Genomic DNA, 16,632 nt, shown 5'->3' with positions numbered 1-16,632 from the left:
TAACTGACACTTTCCCAAGCACCAAGTAAATACCGAGGAAAGGCGTTTGTACGATACACACAGCACAAGAAGATACAAATGGAGCACGAGTTAATTAACTGAATACGAGAAGCTGCTTGATGATAGTGGATAATAAGGAGATTAGACAGGCACTAGCTTGTTTGGAGTAAACCATTCAAATGTTTGGTGTTGTATGGATTATTTATGTAAACACAAACAGAGACAAGTCTCTGACACAAAACCCCGCAAAATTCGAGGTTATGAGAACAGGTTGACATTTCGTCAACAAATTTTGTTGAATTTACTGTTTATCTTTGTCTATCTTATTGTCAGTCTGTATAATTCCATGGTTACCGGAGTTTTAAGTAATTACGAAGCAACAGGTATTTGCGCAATGTTAATTAGGCAGATTACCTTGAAAAACATTGCTGCCGTATTTCTGATACAGTTTTTTGCAAATTTCTCAGTTTTTAGTAACAATTAATTTATTTTATTAATTTTTCTGTACTCCTATAACAGCGCCAGACAATACCTCCAGAGGAATGACGCCAATTTTGAATCACCCTGTATGTTCATAGCCTAGTTCCAATAATACATATTTATAGAGCAAAACCAATTGAATTATTTTTAGATTGACAATACAGCTAGTGGTGACACGCAGTAAAGCTCATTGAGAGAGTATGAACAAATTAAATACATGTATTCTCCCTTATACTCCCCAGATCTCATTCAGACGATTTGTCAAAAGGCTTTCGGCTGGAGGAGTTATCTTACAGAAAATGTTTGCCATCGCACAATGTTTACAGTGAGGTGTCCCGATATTTTGAATCGAAAAGAAGGGCGCATGGTTCTTGTATGAAGCAAAGAATAAATTAGAATGTGGAATTTTACTTGCTTTAATTATTCTTTTATATGGGGATAAATTAAATTAGAGTGCATACTCTTTAACTGTATACCTATATACATAACTACAACCGAAAATAAAACAAAAAGTTCATACTTCACTCTTGCCCAATAAAGTGGGCCAATTATGTAAGCTCGATAGAAATGAGGGTACGATTTATTGCGGATTGAGAAAAGTATCTGCGAATGTTTGGGGTTATTTGTTGTTTGATAAGGGCTAAATCTACAATTGCGGTATATACCAGGAACAAGCTCTTCTTGGTATATCTTTGTAAAATTGGGTTCTACAATAGTCGAATAGCGTTCTACTCGGTATAAATGGCGGTATAAATTATACCGCTGAAATGAGCCGGATATACTGCAGATAAAGTTGTTTCTTCGTTCTATTGGTCAATGAGTGACAGCGTCTTATTTCTTGGTCTGGTTTCATAACCTACAATTTCTCCATATGTAAACAACTTTGTCACGCGATTTTAAAAAATTTTGATTTACTACGATGGCGGGAAGAATAGAATATATGTCTGTATTTGATTCTGATGAAGACGATATGTTTGATAACATGTTGACAGTAACACCTCGGAGACCTAAAGTTTTTAAAAAACGGTAAGTGAATGCTATCACTATATCTATTGGTTAATTTTGATAAAAATTGAATTGGTTTCAGACCCAATTACTTTATAGAATACACCGATCTGGAGTTTTTACTCGGTTTCGAATGCAAAAGCAAACCTGTGAGACCCTGTTGCATTTGATTGTGATGATCTCAAATCGCAGACAGAACGGAGTCGAGCTATTTCACCAGCAACTAAATTATTGCTCACTTTAAGATTTTATGCCAATGGAAATATGCTCATATCAGTTGGAGATTTTGAAGGAGAAAGCAAAACATCTGCCTGTTCAATTGTGAGACAAGTTTCAGAGGCTATTGCTCGGTTGCGTCCGAGGAATATAAGATTTCCCGAAAATATTGCCACCAGATAAAAAGCGAAATTTTTTATATAGTTGCCAGATTTCCACTGGTCATTGGGGTGCGATTGACTGCACGCATGTGAAAATCCAGTCTCCTGGAGGAGAAGACGCTGAGCGGTTCCGTAATAGGAAAGGATACTTTTCATGAAATGTTCAGACAATTTGCCATGCGCAATTGAAAATAATTGACATAGTGGCAAGGTGGCCGGGTTCATGCCATGACCAAACTATTTTCAATAACAATCAAGAGCAGATTTTCCAATGGTGAATTCCCAAATTGTGTTATTTTGAGTTGCAGTGGCTATGGAAACACTAACTATTTACTTACACCACTGTCAGATCCTTTCACAGCTCCTGAAAAACTATATAATGAATCACACATAAGAACCAGAAACTGTGTTGAAAGATCTTACGGTGTGTGGAAAAGAAGATTTCCCATATTGTCCTTAGGAATGCGAGTAAACGCCGAGTTATCAAAGATAATTATTGTTGCTACAGCCGTTCTGCATAACATTTGCATTGAAGAAAAGAATGGAGATTCACCAATTGAATTGGATTTTGAAAATGTTGGCGCAGATGAGTTACCGTCATCGATAACCGATTCAAATATTTCTATCAATAATAGAATGTCAAAAATTATAAATAAGCATTTTGCACATTTTTGTAGAACAACACATAGTATTATACCACAGATTATACCTGGTATATCTTACTCTACGAAGAGCTTGTTCCTGGTATATACCGCCATTGTAGACTTGGGCCTTAGTCTGCTGGCAGCAGTATGCCAGTGTAAGGGGACTCTTAGTGCTAAACACGCACCGAATTAGGATGAGTTCGATCAAAATTCCTCCAGCACTGTTCAGTACGAACAATAATTTACAAACCAATTAAGAAGGCAAAACAATGGACAATCCTGGGAGTGCGAAAACAAAAGAATAGCGTCGCGTGCACGTTGGGACGCGAGGGGCGGGGTGATCTGGCCTACTGCAATGCATTATTTATGAGTGGAGTCTATATCGATTTTTGGAACTACGGAGTTGGGCCTATGGCTCCGCGTGGGGCCAAAAACAGTCGAGCCTGATGGTGACGGCAATGTGCGTGACCGATAGGCCTCACAGGGGGCGGTAAAGTGGACAGCGGGGGTAACTGGATTATTTCAATGAAATTAATGACAACGAAGGAGTCGAGCCGAGACGAAACTATCGATGCAATTCTCTATACCATTTACTATTAGAAAATCGTCTCCAAGAAAGTCTCAACCCAAAGTGCTGATAACAATTGATGTTGGAAAATCACATCGAGCAGAAGGGAAAAATTTGTTCATCATTCGGGTGGTTCCACCCGGTCCAACATTTATTCACAGATTACATAAGAATGCCAGGCAGTGATTTGATCTCTTTTAATCAGGTCTGGGCCCATATCTGTATCTATCGCGCCCTCTTGCGATTTGTCTTCAGCTTCCCATAATAAAGGCTTGATAAATACATACTACTCGTACTATATCCGAATTTATTAACTACTATCTTGAAAGGGGGCGCAGAGCAATTATGCACAAGTGCGCGATATACAGGCCCGTAAGCACATGGTGAAAAATGTACGAATACGATCTGACCTAATTTTTATTCCGAAAAATTGTCTGCTTTTTCTGGATGGTCAAAGTTTTTCACAAAAATATATTTTTTAAAATATCGGTAGAATGGTGCGATGCATTTTAACGAAACTTGCTGTGAATTTGTTCGTATGTGCGACAAGTATTCAATTATGCAACCGACTTCAGTTCGTCCTGCCGGCGTAAAAATGCCTTTCCAGATTTTACAGCTTCAATTCTAAACGGTCGATGCGTTACCAGATACAATATAACTATTGTAAATTAAAATCTATCTATCGGTTCAAAACTTAATTCCTATGTTGTACTCGAGGTTGTATGTTGCTCAGAGCACCTTTTGTAAATTTTTTTACCCTTTTTATAATTTTTAGAATCGTGACATTTAATTGTTATTAAATAGAATTAAAGTGTAACACCACTAAATTATTAACTTTCATATTCCTTGATGAATGTTGTTTTTCTGCTGTGGTTATTGTTAAAAAATATGGTTAAATTGGAATTGGACATATGCTGGATTATTTTGATCGATTGAATCTCGTCAATATATAAAGATAATAAAGTAGTTAGTAACAGGGATAAAACAATGCATAAAGATAAATAAAAATCTAAAAAAAAAATTTGTATCTAGCTTGATGTAAGGTAAATAAATTGCAATTTTCAGGACACGATGTGCTTGATGTTCGTCCATCAAAATTTAACCGTTGATCGTTAATCAAGGACAATGTCAAAACGAGTAGTCAAGCTTAACTAGATACATGTAAGATCACTAAAACCAAATAGGTATAAGCAACATTTCTTTAATCTTCACTTTAAAACTCCGGTAAGGAGAAAAGACCACCATCACGATCAAACAAGATTCTAGAAGTCGGCAAGTGTCCGTAACAACCGGTATTGTAAATTCATCTCGTTGCTAATTAATCAAGCAATTAATTATCTCTAAACAAGAACATCGTCACCCGACTTTGACGGCAGTTAGTCGTTTAAGGATCCATAAATTTTCCGATCGACACTTAAGGGTTTGGAACTTGGAGCAATCATTATTATGGGGCTCTTGTAGTCGCTAATTAGTTTTAAGAGAGTGCTAGAAAGTTATTTCCAGAAAAGTTTTGAATTTTCAAATTGAATCTGTTGTCTACTACAGTTTCGATTGTATGCATATTTGTAGTAATTTGGGCTATGTTACACATTCATAGTGAAATTGAGCTACTGAACAACGATCAATGTGCAGTACAATTCATCTCAAGCTCTCAGCTCACACATACGGGGTGGTTTTTAAAAAATAGAACAACCTGTATCAAACTATCGCAATTGGGTCTCTTAGGTACAAATAGTCGATTTTGATGGTCGGTTTATTGAGTTTGCGGTTAATGGTTAACCAGATAAGATAATAACAGAACGCGTACAATTAAAAACAGTCCTGTACTAAGCCCTCTATTTATCGGAAGGTATAGAAACATAGCGTAACTTCTGGGAATTTATTCCACCAAGATACGGGGAGTTCGAGTTTTCATGAAGATTTCTAACAATTTTTTTATGGAACACCCGATACTTTGAGAAAATGCTAAATCGTCACTATCTTTATTCGCACGTTTCTGAGTAATTAGGTCGCCCAAGAATTTAATATCCATGGACTCATGGGAATGTAATGAGTTTCTTGGATGTTTGGAAGAGAAATGATTGGGTTGGACGCGGTGGTGCAACTGAATGACCTCTTAGATCGCCTCACGTTACAGCAGTTGACTTTTTCCTAAGGGGAAATGTTAAGGCTGAAGTTTACAAACAGGTACCAACATTAGTTCATAACATGAAAACAAGAATAATGCAAAGTTTTCGAAATATTTCGGTATAAACTTTAGAAAAGGTAAAAATGTCTTGCAATATGTGTGCATAATGAGGGTGGACTGTTTGAACACCTCCTCCAAAAAATATCGGTTTATCATGATTAAACTGAAAGCAATACTGTAAATTGTCTTTATTTGTTACTGTTTTATTAATTATTGTTTGTTTCTGAAATCTTACGGTTTAGAACCTCTTAGTTTAGACTCTTAATTAGGGACTAAAGTCTTCTTAGCGTAGAACCTAATAACTAACTCTCTTATTAATGAGGCTAAACCTTATGGACCACGACTTACAAGGGTCCAAAAACAATATTTTACTTTTCGAAGGTAATGAGATTCATTGTTACTGAGACAAAAAATAAATATTATAAGTAGTAGAAAAATTATACGTGTCAGTTCGAACTGTTCGGTCTTGTTAAACTAAATTATTTACCTGTCAAATGGATTAATTTGCTGGCTTAATTGTTGAGCTTCGTATTAGAGTGTTAAGGCGCTAATTCCGGAATAAATCTGACTTTGCAACCGATTTACTCAGCTCGTTAAAAGAGCTTCCAGATAACATCATAATATATGAAGTGTTCCATAAAAAAATTAACTTAATAATATTTGTGAAAAACTTGAAAGCTCTACATATATTGGTGCTTAAATTGAAAGGAGTCACGCTAAATTCCTATACGCCTAGACAAATGGTATTAGAGAACCGGTTCGATTTCTTTTACAGACATAGACTTCAGTTATCGGTGATCCTCCACTTCGTCTTTTGACAAAAAGCGTGTATTTTTTGTCTTTTGTAGGATGTAAACAGTCTAATTCCAACTATTCTAAATAGTTATTTGTTCTTTAAAAAATAAAATATATTACAATGGAAATGTATTTATCATGTTGACCGTTTTTGTCTAGTTCCTTAAAGGACACCTAAACTTTCACTTCGGTTCTCAATGCTGGCAAACCGTACCCCAAGGCCAAATCATTCACACCCCTGTTTACCTACTATTTGAAAAGAAGACAAGATCCCGTTATTCGAGAGTTCGGTATCGAATTGCAAGTATATCTCTATAATACGGCGACCCCTCCGAAATTGTATTTTATACCAGAATTCGATGACCCCGCACCGCGACCTCTTACTTTTGTTCGCGCATCAAGGGGGAAATAAATCGAAATTGAACTTGTATTTTCCGTCAGGTTACTATTGCGTCACTGGATATCTCTGTTCATTTTTTTTGTCAATTTTATGTTCGGAGACGCCGACGGCGGCTTTTTATTTTATATGCCATGGACTTACTGAAATTCGCCTCATGTTTCTCGTTTATTTATTTAGTACTTGGCATACCCAATTTTCATATTCGAATTTTTCGTTATGACTCAGCTGATGCATACAATTTCATGTAGATTAAATATATCACTCCACTTCTATGCAAGTGCAGTGATATAATCTGAATAGCATTTGCAGGTTTCCTGATAATACGATATCTAATTATACTAAAAGGCACGAAAATAGTGGCGAAGAAACATGGAAACATTCGTTGCGTTGTTTGAAGAAGGGGAGTATTCAAGGGTGTAAACAATTCATCTTTCTACTGAGCCGAAAGTCTACTGAGGCCAAATAGTTTATTATATTTTGGTCTGTGACTAATGAGGCAAAGCGTCCAAGAAATAAGGTGAATACCGCACATTTGGACAGATATTCGCCGCCCAACTTTTCAAGTTTGTAGTGCAAGATTTATTCAGACGAGAAAGCTATACCTGCTATTTTTGCATTATGGGAAACTGTAAAACGTTAAAAAACAGAAACTTTGCATGTGCCACTCTTTGAAAAATAAGTGTGAACAATTTGGGTTTTTCGAGTTCAGATGCAATGATCCAATGCCCTTAGACAGTGATCGAAATCCACTTTCTGTTCAACAGTATTACTAGCGGGTCGGTCACCCTTTATGGATCTGAAGGACAAGCATAGCTGACAGCGTGTAAATATCTCCGACAAAACTTTTCAAATATTATACAATCCAAACTATTTCCTCTATAGGAAGCCTGTCCGAAAGTATATTTATTATAATTCTGTTTGTGACATGAACTACTTAATAATGCGCAGTTTAGCTAAAAACTCCTAGCGTCGGTCAACATGTCTACCAATTGAATTGATGCTTTAAACCTATTAGAATTGGTATCGGGAAAATTACCATTTTACCGCATTTACAAGCTTAATTGCTAGTTAGCCCATTCGTTTCCGTAATAAGCACCGTTTCAATAAAGCAAATGCTATTATTGTCCATTATAAAGTTAGCGAGTTATAATTACGTAAAAAACTCGATACGGCGACCGCTACTGGACTTAAATGAATAATGCAGACACTGGCCTTGCTCGACCTCCAAGGCTATTTTTACGTTTTTCTTCAGTTTATATGGGACTAAACTTTAGAAATGTTTATTTGCAAATAAACAACATTGGATACTTAATTATGACTGAACTAGGATTTAGGATACATAATTACCTAAAGGCTTGTGTTGATTTATAATGTATATGAATATGGACGACGCTAGAAACTTTCGGAAGGAACTATCGCATTTCGCATTTAAGCATTTATTGTTCGAACTTACGCGCCGAGAGCTTAAGGACTGGTTCGTAAACGTGAAGGGTGTCAATTTGACTAAAATGTGACCATTAAACAATTTGCAACTATTCCTTAAGGTTTCGATTAAACACGATATATATGTGACGATTGATATGTGATTAAAAACGTGTTGTTCTGAAGGCTTCAGCAATGTACGTGACGTAAAGTAAGTTGTAAAGAAACGGATAATTGATGGAAACGGCACTTTAATCCCATTGCCTTCCATGCCCGGTACTCTTTAAGTACCTATACCAACAAAAAAAAGTTGAGTCCGTCCGAGTAGATATTACGCGACAGCTGTATTAGCTATTAGGCGATTTTCATATTATTTTCTGAAGGAAAAACGATGCAAGATGCCCAAAGTTGTTACTACCTATGGTGTTACAAAATTCCGAAAACTAACTGTATTGGAAACAAATTGCTTGCCTTCCCTTCAGTGTTCAATTAATTTCTATTTCTAGGAACCCGCACTCCAAACACCCGTTTACCCTAGCAACCTTTCGGGAAAATAATCCATTTTCATTTCTTTTATCACACCATCCAATCCGAACAGTTATCGATGCCAAACCGTATTCTCCTTTGTTCAAATTTGACTTGTCAATAGAAAAACGCCAAAGGGCACCTAAGCGGTGCAAATAAAAGTTTACAAGACGCAAACTTTTTCTTTATACATAAATCCATCCTCAAAGTAATTATTGGCAACACTCCCCCAAAAACTTTCTAAACTTCGTGCTTTTGGCTCAGATCTGAGCCGACGCAAAACGTGAAAGCAAATCGGTTTTCGACGGAAAACGACGGGACTGTGCCGTTGGAAAGTTATTTGGGGGCACTTAGACTAAATAAAAAGGAATTTTGTAATGAATTTCAGTGAAAAAAAGCCGTAAGGGGAAGAAACAATTTAGAAATTAAGTAGATGGTTGGAGAAAATCTGCTCTAAGGCGATCACCGATCATATACCAATTATTGATATTACATATAGAAATGTTTTTCGGACTTTCCTGTCAGGAAGAAATTCCAATGGACCACGGCTTCAAAGCCCGCAAAACATTTCTATATGCGATTTGACCGGCCGTGAAATCCTTCATAGTCTGAATTATTGATATTGATTACATAATTGCAATGAAAGCAATATTCAAAAAAAAAGTACATAATCGAAATAAAGTGCAAGAAAACAAACCAATAATATGATGATGATTCATAAGTAAATAAAATGTAAAAACAATTATTCAAGAAATCCTTAAAAATCAAGTTGCAATGTAAACTGTCCTACGACAACTTTCTCCAGCGAAATCCCTAACTAAACACACTTATTTCCAGTATCCATATTTATAAAGGTTTAGTTCCGATCGGATATATGTAACTCTTAATCTCCACGCTACTTTCGCCAGATAGGCAAATAATGCCAACTATTCGAAACTCCATTAACGATCGCGATTACCATTAAGCATGGTCGGAGCAAGAATGGATACGTAGACATATCAGGAAGGGCAAAAATATATCATGCACATAAAGTTCATATCTGTCATTGTTTTCGCTATTGGTAAAACAAACACTCTTCTAAAAAAACATAAATTTTACAGTTGTGAACCTTTATCGGGTTCTATAGCCAAGCCATGACAAAGAACAAAAAAAGAGAAAAACAAGGTTTCAACCTTTGAAAACAGAAGACAAATCCGGGGTAAAGGTACGCGTTGCAGCGATATGTTGGTTGGTTTTCTATTATTCTTATAAGCTTAAAATGTATAACAATATCAAACATGCATAAAGTCTACACCCCTTGTGAAGACTCTGAATAGGTTCGATCATACAGAAGGAATCCGCGAAAACCACGGTGCACAAAGTGAAAATTGTTGAAACTCAACAGTTTATTGCTGAATCCATACTGAAAGCAGTTTCACTACTCATTTGCGCAAATTTTTCTATCAACAAACTTTACTTAATAAATTTAAGTAATAGCTTGAAGAATGGCTTTTGCAACTTTTTTGCCACCACACCAGAACTTTCCTTCGACATCAAGCTGTGATATCACATCAAACCTTCTTGTAAAAACTGATAAAAAAATGGTGTAAAATGAGGTTATGAAGTGACGTTACGCAGTTCTGTAATAATTTCACGTACTTAATCAGAGTACGCTCTGCTTTGTGAACCCAATTAAAAAACAAAATTTTCTTCATTCTTCTAAAATCACAACGAATTTGATTAAGTAAGCGCATCGTTTTCGGAGGAGCCTTACCATATTTCTTACAACCACTCCAAGATCGACGTAGATAGGCTGACTATATTGAAGTATTTCGGCAACATCGCAATCCACTTTAATATGATTTCAGTGTAGTTTATTTCCCGTTGAAATTGTGCAGAAATTACATGAATTCCGTCTGTTCGCGGGGCGCACCTCAGGCCGTAGAAGCTCGCTCCGCCATGTAATCCATAAATTTATCAAGAAATTTCCCCCGTCACGGAAACGCAATTAAAATTTAATCGAATTAAAAAGTTTCTTGAAAATCTCTATCGTCAAAGCCCTAACCATCCTACGAAGGCTACAAAAAGGGTGTTTTACTGTTCATCAAGTTTGTTGAAATCAATTTTGTCCAAGTTCAGCGATGATTTATACTCGTTATGGCGTACTGCGAATTTAAACAAGTTTAGTTACTCCTTTTCAATCGGCAATATTGTTTTAAGGGTAAATCGTGTTACATTAATTAATTCATTTACAAACTGAATACTTTTACTCTGGGGCGAATTTTATATATGGATTATACGATTTGGTTTAGTTAAATTAATCAAGGCAATTTTTTTTATTGGTTTTCAATACCTTCTATTCAATTCAGCTCTCGCAATAGATGGACGAAACTAAAATTGTAAAGCACCCAAGTTACCGAAGTCTACTAAAAGTAAAAAACCACTGATGAAATGAAATCTTTAACTTTTGGTATGGTACAATATTGCAAGGCGTATTCCAAAAGTCGGAAGTTATTGTCCTAAAGTTTGTGAATTGAAAAGCCAAAATACCACAAATGCTTCAGAGCTTAGCCGACATAAAAGTTTAGAAATCTGATAAGAAATAAAATTTAAAACTGTGGTAAATGTTCCGTCCAGCGTCATTGGTTGTCCAATAGTAAGAATTTCGAAACCAAAATAATTTGAGTAACGGTTTATTTAGATAAATAGAGATTTGGACCAAAGTTCCATAAATTGAACAAAAAAATATTAGCAAGGAATTAACAAAAAAACGATTGAAAATTATTGGAATTTTCTAAAACACTTCAGTTGGTGTTTGACTAAGTTGTTTTTGACTGTATGCAATAATAAATCATATCCAGTCATCTCCATCATCCGGCCCAGTCATCCAGCATCACTTCTTCTTTCAAAAATATCCAAAACATTTCTAATGTTTGCCTCGGCTCTAAATAATATTCCTCTCTTTTCAAGTATTAATCCAGCGTTTTGTTTTAGCAAATTATCTATTATTATCTAAACGTGTTATAACTTTTAGGTAGCAAATATGAATAAAGTATAGAAAACAAAACATTTTCAAACTAGAATCAAACAGAAAATCATATTTTTGTTATGAAACGGTCAGTGGCGGGTTTCCCAATATTTGACAACGTTTTACACTGTAGAGCCTCAGAACTGTTAATCATTCTTAATCAGATTGACCCTTAAAAATAATGCGCTTTCGAAGTTTGGGTACAAGAAAATTCCTCATAGTTTAGTACCTTGCCAATGAAATGGACGAAAATTAGATCACAGTTATCTCCATTAAATTATGTTGGATTCATCGGTTCAAATATTAACACATTAAACACATTAAAAACATGTCTGTTGCACATACATGATTTTCTACAAGTCTATTGAAACTTTAAACTAAACTTGCCTGAAGACTTGACGTTATATACAAAACCGTTTTGAAATATTCCTGCAGCAAATAAAATATATGATTGCAAATAAAAGAAACGCCCCTCCTGCTACTGTTTATAATGATTAATAATAGGTCATTTCTTGTCATTAAAACATATTAAAAGAGGCACTTTATTAAATAATTAGAAAATATTACCTCAAAGAAAAATGTTGGTCTTAGTGATAATAAATGAAGGGGGATTCGTTTCAGCTACGGCGCAATCCGACGCGTCGAAATTTCAGCTTTAGAAAGAAATAGTCAGAGACCTCGGTAAAATTCAAATCATGTATCCATGGTTGGCGTTAATTTGTTGAAATAATAGTTAATAACAAATAGAATTTAAAAAAGTGTAGGCAGGAAGTGATGCTTTGCAATGCAAATCAAAATTGTGTGAAGGACAATACAAGCGTGAATACAAAAATCTCGTCAGGACAGTCAATAAATAAAATCCAATAAGAAGGGAATTGCCCCGTAAATCTGGATGCTTACATTCGTTATAAAACATGCAATATTTATCGAACAAAACGACTACGACGGATTACCGAAATCAAGACAAACTTTGTCTTTTGGAAATCTATGTGCATATAACTCCCCTGATATGTAGAGAAGAAAAATAAATCGGACAAGGGAAACAGTAGAAGAAGCCGCCGTGTTTATCTAAACTCAATTGGGCACACAAATATTCAGTGATATAAGAGTGTGAAATCCACCATTCTGAATGTTTTGTTTCCGATAGGCACCTGATACAGATAGATACTAATGAAATTGTTAATGTTCAGCGACCTACATTTGAAAAGTACGTTCTACTTGTTTCTAAAAAGGCTATATCGATATTATTAGAACTGATATGGAAAATCAGAATTTGGAACCATCAAGTTTCATTAACCATCGATAGACTTCCACCTTCTAAACTATCGAATAAACGTAAAAAAACCTGTTTGCGTATGAAATATTCAATTAAAAATATTACAAATTCGTAAAAGCAGGGCGCGCTTACTTTAGCTGAGTGAAACGAAGTGAAGCGCAAATGAAAAATGTTGTGCCTCGCACATTTGGAATATACTTAGTTCTAAATCTTATTAAATTAAAAGCAGTTCCCATACAACAAAGTAAATACATTTGATGCTCAAAAAATTAAGAGCGCTTGGATTGTTTATCTCATTATTTCGTGACTTGTTAAACAAAAACTAAATTTTACCATACACAAGCAAATATGTAAATTGCAAAAACAAAATTGTGACTGATCATTACCAAACTTATAATGTGTAAAATATTATCGTGACACGCCACTGTTTAATATAACTGTCCGGTACGACCGCCCAATTAATAATGAAAATTGGGAATGTGCAGGTGAAATTACCTCTGTGGGCGGGTATACATTTAAAATATTGGTTTTCACTATACATTTCAGCCTGAGCTTTCGGTTTTCGCTACTCAGAATGATGAGATTTGGTCTTTATGAGCTTAATAAAAACATTGCCGAACAGGTAATTATTTCTCCTATTTTAAAGGTAGCTATATGTATTTGCAAATAGTAATTTCGTCAGATAGATTAAAGGTAATAAACTAACCATAAACATCCGCAAAATGGTAACTTAAGACTTAAATTGTGATTGAATTTTATTACTAGATATTTTAAAGTCGGCAGGTTTATGGTTAAAGTTGAAGCTCAATTAGATCAAGCAGAGGCACACATTCAAATTCTGAAATAAGATCAAAGTTATTTATGAACGTATAATTTTTGTACGTAAAATATAGTTATTTTACCTAGTCTGATTCTAACATCGGATTATTTAACGCTTGATTTTTTAGATATATATACATATATATTTTTTTGAGAAAACTACATCATGTAAGATGTTTGCAACGTTATTATCTGGTCTAGTAGAAATTGTTGTCGAACACAAAAATTGTTTAAAACGATATAACCGGTGGCATGAAGCTTACCTACATGTAAAATGGATGGTATTGTGATTTTGGTACTTGGATAGGTAAGTACCTGCATACTGCCGCAAGTTCTTCAAATTTCATGAAAAAATCATTTTTATTTTCGTTTTTGATGTGCTTTTTGCTTTCAATTGGAGTCCATTCAAGCTTAAGCTCAGCATATTGTGCTGAGCACAATGTTATTGAATTAACCATTGAATAAAAAATTAAAGTAACATTGTTTACACACAGGTCCGTTTTATCGTTACTGGTGCCCATATTATGTGCCCGCAAAATTCCCTAGAACAAAACCTTAACGCCTCACCTGGCAACCCTACATTAATAAGCTTGCTGACGTGCAATTACATTTGTTTTGTTTAAAAGCATATCTCAATTCCACCTAGAGCAGAAGCATGAAATGTTTGTTTTATAACCGCTATTGTGGTAGTGGCAATTAAGTACGAAAAAAACTGGATCTGTCCCATTTTCATTAATAAGTCCGGTGTACATAAAATTAATTGCAAAGAGTCTCATTAATCAGAAAAAATACAATTTCCCAGTCGACAAAGAACATTCACACGCCGCTCTTTTATTTAAAAAATATAACACGTTTTTCACATCACACAAAAGGCGAACGTATCGCACGTTGTTCGTCGGCCAAACAAGATTACAGCTTTAAATACAGATGATTCAGTGGCGTAGTTTCAGTTTAAATAATCGACAATTTCTCTTTTCTGATAATTTAAATCACATGATAAATCAATCGAAGTAAGTAAGTACACAATTTGAAGCAATTGCAAACCAATTTTAAATAATAAAAACCTGGATTTAATTATTAAATTACCAAACGTTTCGCCGGCGTATACGACTTTTCTTTCCAAACACGGTGTAGCAGTAGGAAAAGTGTGATCGTGAGTTGAGGGCTATTTTTATTGTCAATAGCAAGTAAATTGTTTCTATTAATTTGCCTATTTATTTATGGCAAGTTTGCTGGTGAGGGTCTACAATATGTGATGAAAGTTGCTTGCACGTAAGCGCAATTAATGTAACAACATACGAAACCAAATGTCTGATATCTTATTCGGTTTTTAGTGGAAAATGCGCCACAGATGGACTAAAAAAATATTTTCTCTTTAGAGATTATGATTATTATTTGGGAAAACAATTAAGCAAGAAAAAGCTGTTTGTTCTTTTTCCGTACTGCACTGGGCAAACTCATTACGTCGTATCATTATGTACATATACGTTTGCCGTAACTCGTATGCTAATGTGCTTAGCCGCAACGAAGTCGGACGACTGTGGTTTGCTAACGTTTGTTACTATTTTTTCACTAAATTAACGTTAGCAAATTAAGAATTACTTGCCCACAAAAAAATTTAAACCGCTTTGTTGATACTTGAAGCAATCCCAACAAAGTCATAAATAAGAACGCGCGCTTACCTGCGGGCTTAAGTAAACACAGTACAATTCCACGAATAAAACCAACCAACATTAATTTTAAAGAAGACTGCAGGTAATTTCTTATACACATATCTCAAAGTAACTTTTATTATTCCATAAGCAAAGTAATTGGAATACACAGAAGTACAAATTTAATTGTTATAACATATACAGAAAAAGTGCATATCTAGATTGTCCAACATAGACGTTTTTTTTGCTTCCCCAACAAACATAGGTAATAAAAATGTCCATAGAAGTGGGAAAATAATGTGCCAATTTCGTATTCAAAATCTAACGTGTTTCTTAAAGAATCGATACTTCAAAGATTAAAATTATTATTATAAATAAATTAATATGTGAGAGAGCATTCCTAATCTTCAAAACTTTAACTAAGACTGAAACTTCAAACCTGAAGTTTTTACTCTAATCAGATTTTTCAATAAGAACTTTTAATGACACATAAAATTAACGATCTGGTTGCGACTTGTATCCGGGATAGCTGCCAAGATATAGATAATTTACGATAACAGTTTAGCATTCCATGGTTCTGACCGAATTTTGCCAGGCTCGATCCAATTAGAGAAACCTCATCTGAGCCGCAAAATTTGCCATTTGATCTTCTCAATGTGCCATATCGATTATATTTCGGTCAACAAGCACCGTCCGTTAATTACGCTTTTCCGGACAGCACTTTCGCTACACGACTTTGTTAACGGGAGATCAAACGAGATGTGAAACCCTTAAAATATACATTTGGGGAGTTCAGACTGCTATTTGCAATTTTTGTTGCCCGATGAATGAGAAGGAAATATAATTGTTTGAGACAACCAAGCGGGGTGAAGTTCGATTTCAATACGAAACGAAAAAAGAGTTTTCAGGTGCTTTATTTACAAAATATATTCAATTGAATAAGCAAGTAAATAAAAGTATTTTTTAAGAGGGCTAGTTGAAGTTGCTGGTTTAAAAATAATTCGAAGTAAATGTTCAAATGTAAATTGAATGCGAAGAAATTAAGTTTCTGATTGAGAAATCTGAAGTAAAAGTCCATTCTGTTGCAGTGCAGTGGCAACAGAGTTTATAAAAGAGAAAAATAAATCTTCCTCAGTGGCAGGAGCAAATGTTTGTACCTTTTATATACACTAATAAAACAAGTTGCTCAAGTGTTTAAACGAAACTATTTTCGAATATTTAAAAACGTCTTCCTTCTACTTGTTGTGCCGAAAAAGACTTTAATTATCCAACTATTCTACTTTGTGACAGCCTCAGCTCGCACTTAACTGTTGAGTTAAAAGTGAGTTCTGGAAAAGAACCTTCATAGAGTTAATTGCTCTTCATCTTAGTGCGATACAAATTTGCCCACATGAGTCTCGTCTCCAGAGAAGAGAGTTCTTGTTCCCTTCATATTTCATATTTCTAGATTCCCATTTAACCGAAACAATTCAAC

General features: G+C 35.0%; 1 protein-coding gene across 2 annotated transcripts in view; it reads right to left on the bottom strand.

Annotated features, from left to right (window-relative positions):
- Positions 1-16,632, bottom strand: part of LOC109537790 (flocculation protein FLO11) — a 137,549-nt gene that overhangs the window by 60,835 nt on the left and 60,082 nt on the right. The gene's annotated exons all lie outside the window — the stretch shown is intronic.

Source organism: Dendroctonus ponderosae, unplaced genomic scaffold (genome assembly GCF_020466585.1).
Source record: "Dendroctonus ponderosae isolate FM_Combo_2020 unplaced genomic scaffold, Dpon_F_20191213v2 Dpon_F_20191213_4, whole genome shotgun sequence".
In the NCBI taxonomy this organism is placed as follows: domain Eukaryota; kingdom Metazoa; phylum Arthropoda; class Insecta; order Coleoptera; family Curculionidae; genus Dendroctonus; species Dendroctonus ponderosae.
This window is presented reverse-complemented; position numbering and strand designations above follow the sequence as displayed.